The sequence below is a fragment of the Phasianus colchicus genome, chromosome 3 (genome assembly GCF_987193195.1).
Source record: "Phasianus colchicus chromosome 3, bPhaCol1.hap1.1, whole genome shotgun sequence".
NCBI lineage: Eukaryota > Metazoa > Chordata > Aves > Galliformes > Phasianidae > Phasianus > Phasianus colchicus.
The window spans coordinates 45810777-45822990 of record NC_143438.1 but is presented as its reverse complement, the minus strand read 5'-3'; the positions used below and the strand labels follow the sequence as shown (position 1 = coordinate 45822990).

Below are 12214 nucleotides of genomic sequence, written 5' to 3'. Positions count from 1 at the left end.
AGTGAGAGGATTATTGAAGCTAACATATCCCCAGGTTCTCCAAGAAGATGCATTAGCATTTACACTTAGAAAGAATGCGAGGGAAAGTTTAATATTTATGATTTTTAAAATTCCATTTCATATTCGATGAGAAATCACCTTGAGGCATATATTTGATCTCATTAATTTACTCTTGTGTTCTAGATAGTTCCAACAATTTCATGGATTGGGAGGATGTAGATGGTTCCTTTTTTGCAATGTGATGTACTTTTACCAGGGATATTCCTAAGTTTTATTTATGGCCATCTTTTCTTAATTTTATACACTATATGTGTGATTGTGTTATTAATTTCTTACCTTTCAGCCTCTTGTATTCTCAGCAATTATGCTATAACCACTGACGGAAATATAGCATGTAAATTATTGTAAAATCACTACCTGTAGGACTGTGATCTGTATTTTTAAAACCTTCAGTAGGACCTTAAATGAATCATACTTTGGGATGTCACTGTTGGCAAATCAATGAAGTACTCAGTGGAATCCATTCCTGTAAGGAAAAATCTACTTTCTGTGAGGAAATAAGGCTGGAGTTTACATACGTAGGTTTTGCTGTGTACCCCTCACAATTAAACTGAAGGTCTCAGTTGCAATTGAATATTGACATTGTTACTTTCTGGTATTAGACATGAATTGTATCTTAACAGATTTTTTTATTTATTTATTTTTAACTTTTTTAGTACTTTTTTAGTGTCATCTAAATAGCATATTAGTGTTATATTGAGAATAACAATCTTATTGCCGTAAATCCCGTCTTGAATCCAAATAACATGATATCACATAACAGTAGCAACAGATATTTTCCTATTTCATATCATATCATATATATTCATGAATTATACAGTATGTGTGGAATAATTCCTAGAATAACTAAAACACAGATGGGTTCTTCAAGATGTGGACATTAAAAACAATGTGTTTCATTTCAGTATTCTTAAGTCTGTAATTGCACAAAGCGCCATGTACTTTTTTATATGGTGCATAAGCAAGTTTATTCCTAAAATTTTGCACCAGTGACAAATAAATATCTTTATTGCCATTATTTATTTATGTAGAAATGAAGAATTTCACAGAGACGGACATTTATTTCACAAATAAAATGGCATTAAAACATTTTATTTTGCAGATATAATTACTAAAAAGGATGCATTAATTAGAAGCTACAATTTCTCCTAGTAAATTTTCCTGACAAGCCAGAAGGAATAAATATTTCACCTGCTTTACAAATCAATTTTTTCCTTAATTTTAAATCAGATAATATCCAAACATTGAATTTGCCACTCCGTGTTATTTAAGACCTCTAAATTGAATATGTTTCTTATTCTACCCTTATGAACTTGATTGAGGAATTTATAGAATAGTCTACTGAAAATCAATTGATTCCTTGAAGAAATTATCACATACATCCATTCAAAATTCTTCCTAATTTCCTTTTTTTTTAATCCTTGTTTATACATTTCCAAATGCTATTGCTGTTATCAATGCAAACACATAGTATTTCATTTACACTTCTAATCTTTCTTGTACCAGGTTAACTCATCAATAAAAATGTTAGCATTCAGGTTTCATCATAAAAATAGGAACATATATAAAAAGTTAAATTAAAAGTGATGTGCTAGTGTAAAATCGGGCAGGGTTAGTATACATTTAAAATAACAACAAAACCAGCTAGGTGCTTTACCAATACTTGGAACACATTTGGTTTTGTCAATTAATTAACCAGGTTTCACTCTTTGTATTTGTCCTCTGAGTGCCTCCCTTTTAATTTTCAAGAGTTCTAACCCAGTCCATTTTGAACAACATATGGATGAGGATTTACTGACATATTGCTGGAGGTTTATTCTGAAATGCTCAATCCAATAAATTAGACAGTATTTCTGTAAGCAAGTTTTTTTTAATGAGAGTTTATGTTTAATGTTCAAAACGTGGATAAACATCACAACAATTGAAAAGTTTCCATAATTTCTTGAGGATCTGGCACTAATACACATTTAAATTAATAGTCTAGGTAGTACAGAAACAAAGATTTTAAAATTTACAAGCATTATTAAGTCTGCAAGAGGTCCCAATCAAATTCAAAGACAAAATTTGTGTTCGAAATATTCATAAATTAAAATGTTTTACAATAATGAAGTCACATTGCAGTAACACTGCTTAATTACACAAATAGAGGCACAGAAAGGAATTTTTTTAAAAAAAGTCCATGAGGCTAGTGTTAACCTCAAATTCAACCCAAATTAGCATGAAAGAAAAATAGAAATGGAAGTACCAAACTAGTAACTAAAATAAAAAGATTATTCTCTACAAGACATAGCAAGCTATTCTTCCATTCTCTTCTATATGGGAAATATCAGAAACATTGCAGCAAAAGAATTGACTACATTATCAAAGTTCCTTTTAGTTCTAGTAACGCTGCTATTATTGTTGCAAATATTACCATTGGAACATATGAACTGTTTTGTGTGCTACTGAGAATTCTGTCTGTAATATAGACAAAGACACCTCCCAAGTAATTAACATATAGAATATATCATGCTCAATAGGCTCTTGGGAATCTGGAGGTAAGCATTTTGTAACCAGATTTGTCAGCAGTGATGGTACGTCACTTTTATGAGCTGTTCAAGCACTAAACTTGGATCTGTCAGTTGTATCTGAGCTCAGACTTCCAGAATAAAGTGAAATGTTTGCCTACAGTCACTTGTCTGACTAAAAATGCACCAACACATTTGCCATCACACTAAGTGAATTGACGAGAATTTAGATTCTACCACACTTGCACAGACTTAGCAACAATGGTGATTTTGGTCTCTTGAATAATTATATGCCTGAGGATCATGGCAGTGCAGATGCCTGCAGTGATTTTCCTGTGTTCCCTTATTGCCTTATCTGTGCCTTGCAGACTGCAGTTTTACATTTTTTTGCTTCCATCAGCAGTCGACTGAGATTTCTCTGATATATGAACTATTGCTTGTATTTTATCTTCATTTAAGCTCTCATTGCTCAAAATATGACTATAATAGATAAGAGGATAATAGGCTGATTTGTTAGACAGGTTTTTAACTTCTTACTTTTCTCTTGCTCACTGAAAACCTGCCTAAATCCTTCAGTCTGTCTTTATGGCTCCTAATTCGTATTGTATCCTTTTTATTGTAATGTCTTTCTCTGCTACTACTCCAAGATCTGCATGCTTGATTTTTTTAAATATTTTTGATCCAAAAATAATACTAAATTAACTGTAAAATACCTGTATAATGCCTGAAACAAACAGGAACATGAAACCTATCTTTCTAAATGCAGATAGAATCATGAAATGATAAAATGGATTAAGTTGGAAGGAACCTATAGGATCATCTATTCCAACCTCCCTGCTATGGGAAGGGACACCTCCCTCCAGACCAGGCTGCTCACAGCCCCATCCAGCCTGGCCTTGAATGCTCCCAGGGAGGAGTTATCCACAACCTCAGTGAGCAACCTGTTCCAGTGTCTCACCACCTTCACAGTAAAGAATTTCTTCCTATCTACTCTAAATACAACATCGTACTTAGATATACTGAAGAAAATTCTGTTTCTGGGAGTTCTCTACTTTATGAGGAAATCTTCTCAACTAATGCTTAAATTGTTAAACTCTTACTAAAGTCTGTATGCATCACTCATAGTCTTGTTTTGTCCTTGCAAATACAATCAGCCAAGATGCAGGCTCCTTTATCTTCTCATTTAGAATGTTCATCACTTTCTCCTGTTATCACAATTACCCTTTACTCTGCCGACTGGAAAAAATTAATTTTTGTTGGAAAAGGATCACTGGAATAAATTACATTTCAGGATTTAGAAAATAATATGATCTCTGCATACTAAACGTGGTTCTTTGGCATTTGAAGAAAACTCAGTTTCAACTGTTTTACTAGAACAGAAAGTTAATGGCATAAAAGCAGGGATGCAACTGCACCTCTTGTTTAGAAAGACAGCTTACTAAAATGTATTTGAATAGTTGCACATATTCTTATTGATTTTCTGTCTGGAACATGAAACACAGTTTGCTTTAAACATCTCTATCATATATAATTTAAAAAAAAATCATAATTTTCTCAGGACAGAATTATGTTGTACTTTTCTATTTACTTTAAATCATATGGCTCTGCAACTAATGTTTGTCTGAATCATCACTATGCCCTTCCTTTACCATTGACTGCAGAACTTATTCTCCTGAAAATTTAAGCTTTTGCCCTTCTGAGTGATTCTGTGGCTCATTTCCTAACCTATCTGATGGTAAATTTGTCAATTCAGAAATCTTTATTCAGATATGAAAAAAGTTACCTGTTTGGATGTACCTCTCTTGTCATTAGCTTAGAGCTATAGACAACATAAAAAAAACTAATAAAGCAGCAATTTTGTTTTAGAGGTATAATAAGATAGTATGCATTCTAATATGTAGGCTTTATAGACACTGTGTTTGTGCAGAATGGTTTCTTATTTCTGCTGATTCCACAAACATAAGGTTCAACAAGATTTCTTTTAACAGCACTCAGCTGAGTGCAATCAAACTCTGTAAACAAACCTGGCTTAAGATTTTCTCCTTTCAAAAAGGTGAAAGATAGGAATATTTTTTGCAAATAGTTACCTCTTTTCAATCCAATATAAATGTCCTTTAGTGAATGATTTGCAGAATTATCTATTATGCTACTAATAACACTGTGGTTTCTTTTTTTCCCCAAAAGTTATATAAAGAATATTTCAGGCTGTCATTGCTTCTTTTCTGAGCCAAACTGTGTTTTTAACATATGTCCACATTCCACACTAGTCTGTATGTCTGTGTAATTTTGGCTCCACTATTTACCAAATTGTCTACCTTTCTGTTTGTGCAGCCTCTCCTATGTTACTTTCTTTTGCTTCAAAGAAGGTAGCTATCCCAAATGATCTACTATTCATAAATACCACACAGAACACTTATTTAGGTTTCTGTACAATTATTATCTGTATTTTCAATCCATTCAATTTTAAAACAATCTGATCCAACAATCTAGCCCTATACTTGAAAGTGTACTTGTAATGACTGGAGTGCCACAGGCTGCATTTTTACTGCAAGGGTATGCTCCATGGTGGGCAAAAAATCTTGCTTCCTTGATCACCCAGACCCTACATGTGTTCAGGCTCCCATTCAACCTGGAATGGAAAGTAGTAGGTTTATATCTCACCCAAATTCTGTGATCAAAATATTCGGACAGGATCTCACTGATGTATATCCTTACATAGGACCTTGGAGAGACTCCCAGTTGTGTTCTAGAAATAATTAAAAAAAAAAAAAAAAAAAAAGATCATGTGCAAAATATGTCCCAGAAGATATGAACTAAATTCATTGGGTGGCTAGAAAGAGCTGCAATCTACAGACAATTTACTCTTAAGAGATTTATTCCCTTTGGATCTGTAGCAGGAAAACAAACACCATGAACTACAGAATTTTCCCTCTACTTTTAGCTCTGTTTAGCATCATTCAGTTGAACCTAGTTCTGTCATGGATCATGAAAAAGCATTTTGAAATCTATCCAATATTGTTTTACTAAAAGATCATCAGTCATTTCCTCCCACTGAAAAGATGAAATATTTACCTGAGTCAATTATGAGCACATGTGCACCTTAACTGCCTAAACTAATGTAACGGTTTTTAAAGTATTAACACTCTGATTAAACTAATTAATCAAAGATAAAAACTTGACCTATGAAAATCAGGAAGATCTTTTTTCCCACACCCTTCTGTAAAGTTCTAAGAGAGGAAATGGCCTTAAAATTCAAGTAGGACTTAAAGTTCAGTGTGCCTTAAAGTTCAACAAATTCTTGACAATTAAAAAAAAAATCTAACTCGAGGCTACAGATTAGAAACATTAAGACACAAGTTTAGTTGGAAAGTACTATAGGCCACAATACATTTCTTGCTAGACATCAGACATTTCTTGCAAAATTTTACTACTGCTGAGAAAGAAAACTTTTCATAAGGTTATCCCTTTCTGAAACTTGACAAGCTTTATGTTTTCATTTGTGTTTTGAAAAATTAGTTTATACCTCACTAGTTTTTCAGTGCTTTTTGAAAAACTATGTGTCAAAGTCCCTTTTTTTTTAATTCTGGGGAGAGGAACACTGACATCTAATTTCCAAAATTACTGAAAAGAAACAGAAAACAGGATAAGAAAATGGAAGGACTCTGTGTAGTGATTCTGCAGTGTCACTTAAGGATGGATAAACCTTAGCTGAAAATCTCTGCAGCCTACACCAGTTTCTCAGTTCTGCATAACCATTGGAAATCCATCCTAAAGTTGTGATTTTTGAAAATTTGCCAGTCTAAGACTGTTTAAAATTAATGGATAGCTATATATTTAATTTCAAATAAGACCAACAGTTTGTCTGCCAATTGGCTTGTTGCTCTCTGAAATATCTTATTAAAGCTATCTTTCTGTTACCACTTCTGTCATGAAAAGGTCTTGATTTCTTTGTAAATAATATGAAAATAAGAAGTATACTTAACAAGTACATTTCATATGAAATATCTTTATCTTGTGTATAGAATTTTGGCAAAAGAGAAAAGACATCTATGTGACAGACAACAATGGAGCAGTATTACCCAAAACATCACTGTGAGAAATTCCAAGCACATGCTTTTCTTCCTGACACAGTTGTTTTTTTTAACATCTATGATCATATCTTGATTGCCTTGTTTGTTATCCATGTGTGAAGGGATAACATCAAACACAACTGAGTTTGTGAACAGATTTACTTCAGAGAGCATCCATATCTCCTCCTGCAAATCTGCAGAAAAACCAGAACTTTCTCAATTGAACATCTATCTTCAAGGACAGTTTTGAGAACATTCTGCCATATCATCTGGCTTCCTTTGGAAAATGCCTCTGCAGATCTATAAATGATTATACTCATTTTCTTCTCCAGATTCAAACTCCTTTTAAAGTATGACTAAGATACCAAGTGCTGAGTGGAAAAGAAACATTGATCAAGTTTAAAGCAAGGTGACTTGGGCTCACCATTTGTTAACGTATCAGCATGTTCCTTTCAAGAATGTGTTGTTCAGCATATTATACTCTAGGGTCAACTTGTTCCTGCAAACTAGGGTACAGGACTTCTGAAAATCACATCAGCAGTTTGAAAATATTGATACATTGTGTTTTTCCTGCATCTGGAATGGTTACTGCCAACTTCAAATGTATTTAATACAGATAGAGATGTAAGATCCAGGTGAACAGCCTGTTTTTTTAATGTGGTTATGCAATGCTAAAGGGTGGTATAAACCAGAACTACACATCCATTATTTAGTTCTGAGGTTCCTGGAATCAAAATACCTACCTCATCTGAAGCAAAAGCCTATTTCATAGGTCTTCAAAGAAAACATCTACCAAGTCTATAAACATATTGGCTGCCTCCCTACCTGCTCATCCTTTATTAACAACTGATTCCTTAGTAAAGATATCTCTAGCTATCAAAAGTCAGAATAAATATGGTGTTTTTCTATTCTGATCCTTTTGCTCAGTTGGAGAGCCTCAGTTCTAAGATAATAAAAGAGAGCTAAGCATTTATGTCATTTATGTTAACACAGTTAAGCCTTTGTCTTGCAACAAACTTTTGACATCTGCTATCTACTCTACTGCCCTAATTCCACATTTGCATATTGAACTCAAGAACAAAGTAGTTATTGACTTCAGATGTCTTGTAACTAAAACAAATGGGCATTTGCAAATTAAATTGGGAATTAAAACTGAAGTATCAAATTAAGCAACAGAAAAACAGTAAGTTCATAGGAACAAATAGCTCCATCCACACTGGAAAAAGAAATATCATATTCAAAAAAATATTTTAAAAAAAATTCTGTGTGAGACTTTTGTGAGGCAAATTTCCTATGACTTTTTGCATGACAGGTTTTTTTTTTTCCTTTTTTGCTGGGAATAATCAAAATTATTTATGATTGTTTTGAATCAAATCAGATAAAGAAAAAGACTGCTTAAGCATGACCCTGCTTATGGAACTTGTGTCTCCTGGAAAGACTAAAAGTCCAGGGTCTTCTTTTGCTCATTGTATTTATATTTGCTTATGTGAATATCTCAGATTTATTGCAGTCCATCTGTAGATATAAGGAGTTTCCTACTGAAATGAATATGCCCCTGTCTACATTATCCACATGCCATATTTCCTTTGGGGCAGGCTGCTTGAAGTCCTACTGGTATTTTTGTGGTGTTACGTTCTCCTAAAACAAACCTGAGTGCCAGTGGACTAAATCCACATGCTTGCTTGAGCATGAATCTTCAGTTTAATTCTCTGTTTTGGAGATAGGAGACATTAAAATCCTCCAAGAAACATCTTCTGTACATGCCATTATCTGCAAAGGAGGCAACAGAAGTACCTAAAAATGCCTTGTGCCCCTGGATGACCCTGTCAACAGCTGTGGAGGGAGTCTATCCTCCTGTTTCTTCTTGCTAGAGCTCTACAAATGTGATCAAGCAGTGCTGGCTACAGACAGCCCAGCTAAAGCCTATACCAAATAAAGCTGCCTGCAGCCTTCTGATTGGACAACTTCTGTGAGAGTAAAGCATCTTCATCAAGCAAACTGCCATTTTCTCATCAAACTAGTACCAAAACAAATATCTCAAGTTATTTATCCTCCCTCAAATACTTGAGAAAGTATTCCTTAGAAGAAATTCAATTTTCATTTTGATCTCACTGGACTAAATCTGTATCGATTCTATTAGTAGCTCTGGGTTTATTTTTATGTAACTGAAAGAAAAATTGGGTCCTTGATATATTAAGACAGCCTTGAGCCAGTTTTCAGACTCTAATTAGGTATCCACTGAAAAGGAAAAAGTGTTTGTTATCATAAATACTGACAGAAATGTAGCTACACAAGCCAAGTATTCCTAGTGTAATACTGCTCTCCACCTGCACCTCAGCCAAACAGGAGGCTAATGCCAGACAAAGGGGGATTAGGAGGCTCAGACAGCACAGAAAAAGAAGGATCATTTGTCAAGCAGTGACCTCTTTCTCACTCAAAAATTGGCTATGAAAAATCCTGATGTGTAATGTATCCAGCAATTAGAGGTGAAAGGTTGAATGATGTAGCCCATCTTCACAGATCAGTTGTCACAGAAAATCTATTCTTCACAGAGGTTTCTCCCCTGGCTGGATAAAAAATGAGAACATAGAACTTGTGCTATGACTTTTGAAGACTTACTGTTGGGGGTTGGGCTAGCAATGTCCCTTCCACTGTAAGTGAAGACCAGGTTTATGACCACCTGAAGAACCTGAACATCCACAGCACAATAGTCATCTCTTATGTTTTAGCTGCAGATAAATCAATCAGAACATAAGCTGCTGGCCGCGATTTGCATGTAACCCACAGATCACTGATGGGGAAAAACAGATTCTAATGGAAATGGTGAAGAATTCTGAGTCCTCAGAAAACAACGGATGAAAAGACTTGAAGAGGACCAGAAAGCAGAATTCTGAGCCTGAGATACAAGTATAAAGGATGTGAGCCAATGGGAAAGCAAACTGAATGGTTTGACCTGCCATAAAAAGTCATAGGGTAATAAGCCATAAGAAAAAATCAATACCAGAATATTCTGCTTTCTATTCTGCCATGGCTCTGTTGGAGGTAATACCAGGTCAATCATCTTATAGTGAATCTGGTTCCCATAAAATAAGGATAAAATGCTTATTTTAGGGATTGCAGTGAGGTTATTAATTCATTCTTGCTAGAAGAAGGCTCTGCTGCATTAGAAAATTCTAAAGAAATATAAAGAATGCATGAATGGAACCAGACATGAATACAGGCAGACATTACATTGCCCATTTAATGTAATGAATTTACACTATCTTGGGACAGGGTTGATTTCTCTTCAAAATCCACCCATTGAAAGTCTCCTTTTGGCTTAAACCAATGAGCAGTCAGTATTTCATTTTTCTAAGCTACATCCTCCTTTGGGTGAGGATCCTTGTCCACCATCTCTTCTGACTATCAGGCCTTTGAGGTACAGCCACCTTACACTGAGAGGTTATTTATATATCCTTTTCATGATCTCCATGTAGCTCTGAGGTTTTCTTATGATTAATATATATGCTACTCACAAATCTTTAACTCTTGCACTTCCTTTTATCTGAAAACAGAATATAGATGAGCACAGATCACTTAAAAACAACAGCCATCTCTTAAAAAAAAAAAATATATATATATATGTATATATAAAATTGCCACACCTTTTCCTTGGGATTCTTTGAAGGTACAGCAACTATATTCAGGAAATACAGTACTAATAGCACACCAGTGTCTTGCTTACTGATGAGTGATGGGAGTACACCCAGGGCTGGATCCACCACCTTTATGGTGCAGGGCAGGGCAGCCAGGACAGAGTGGAGCCAGCACAAGTGCCTTAAGTTAAGCCTACATTATTCTATACCATGTGACACCATGCAGAAGTCTATAAAGCTGTGGGTAGTTGGTGGGTAGCTCTTGCTTAGGGGTTACTATGAATCAGTTGGCAAGGCCTTATGTTATTGGCAGGCCATTGTATTGTTGCTGTACGTTGATCAGTAAGTAATTGAATGTAGAGACATTTAGAAGCCAGCAGGTGCTAGAGAAGCAAACCCAGGCTAAATTCATGAATTTAATCAGGAGTTCAAAACTCACAGTCATTAAGTTAAACCAGACACTATAATTTCCTCCCTCTACCTGGACAGTTCACCACTTCCAGAAATATTGAAGTAGATCTATCGTAGGTTGTGTTTGGCAAAAGATCTTTATTTTATGTTTGAAATACTTCCAGTTTTATCATAGAAATATTAACAATAAATAAGTTCTGTCATCTGGGGCACAAAGAACTGAACTTATGTTTTGTCCTTGTAGACTTACTAAACATCCTTACTGCAGTAGTCACAGACAATTGTTGGCATGTGATGTTGGTTGTAGTTGAAGTCTTGTTAATGATTAGAGTAGCCTACTCTGGAGTAGTTCCCTGCAACTACCATAAATACCTTTAGCTGTTTTTCTAGCTCTCAAATTAACAGCTGCTTCTCCCTCTCTGAAGTGACATTCTCCACTCAGAGATGCCAGTACTTAAAATAGCAATACGGGTTAAAGGCTTGAAATACTTTGCATTGGAATTTTTCACCCTTAGTGACAAGAGCATTTTCATCTTGCCAAATTAATTTTGCTAAGGCTTTCTGATTCTTTCACCGTGTTTAGATGAGGTTGACATTTCTGTATTTCATCCCCCAAACTGTTTTTCGTTGAACATCCATTCCAAAAACTATTTTTCAGACCAACAGATATTATTTCATACAAGTTAGCGATGTCAGAAAGTGCTTCTCATCTCAGAGCAATCTAACTCAATTCCTTAAAATATGATTTGAAGATTATATAAAGATTAATTACAGCAGGAAAGATTAATAGTTCTAAGGGCTTGTCATTTCATTATTTTGTAGGATAGGTAAGCTAAGTCAAAAATATAGATCTTAATAACTACTCAGCCATTGTTGAAGAGTAATATTGTTATTTTGCATTTTTCTATAGTCACTAGATTTAATTGGTTTCATTTTATAAATTATTCATATTATAACTTCTGTTGAGTTTGGCAGAGCTGTTTGATTGATCTCTCTCAGGTAGAGATCCATCTGCCCACACTGTCAAAGAGATCAGAATAGTATGAATAAACTCATTTATTAACATTACAAATGGAAAATGCTATGCTTTCATGATGTCCTTACACTCTGAGTGTATCCCACTGTCCTCTACGAAATGCAACTCATCATACCGCTATTTAGTAGTCATTGTGTTAAGAAAAACTATTACCATATTTCATTATGAGCTCAGGTTTCATTTCAGCCCAGGGATGCTGAAAAGTATATTAAACATAATATTTCATGCAAAAGTAGGTCATGTAATGATTTCACACATAAAGTAGGTGAACAGATGGATTTCTGCTCCTGTGAGCAGAGCTACACAAAATTAGAACTAGATTTAACTAGATTAAATTACGTGGTCCTAATGAGGTCATTTAGCAAGAGAGGGAAAAAAATCATATAAAGGGGTCATGAGCGTTATTACAAAAAATTGAATCAGTGTCAAATTTTCCTTGAAGAATAGTAATTGGAGCTTTTTAGTAAGAGTTTATTTCTATTTTTTATAAGTAGA

The 12214-nt window shown here is 34.6% G+C and overlaps 1 long non-coding RNA gene across 1 annotated transcript; it reads right to left on the bottom strand.

Moving 5' to 3' along the window:
- Positions 1-5052: 5052 nt before the first annotated feature.
- On the bottom strand, positions 5053-10357 carry LOC149918548 (uncharacterized). The gene is made up of 3 exons (XR_016465557.1): positions 10282-10357; positions 5283-5313; positions 5053-5196 (listed from the first exon to the last, which is right to left on the bottom strand). It is a non-coding gene; the product is annotated as an uncharacterized LOC149918548 (long non-coding RNA).
- Between the last annotated feature and the right edge of the window lie 1857 nt (positions 10358-12214).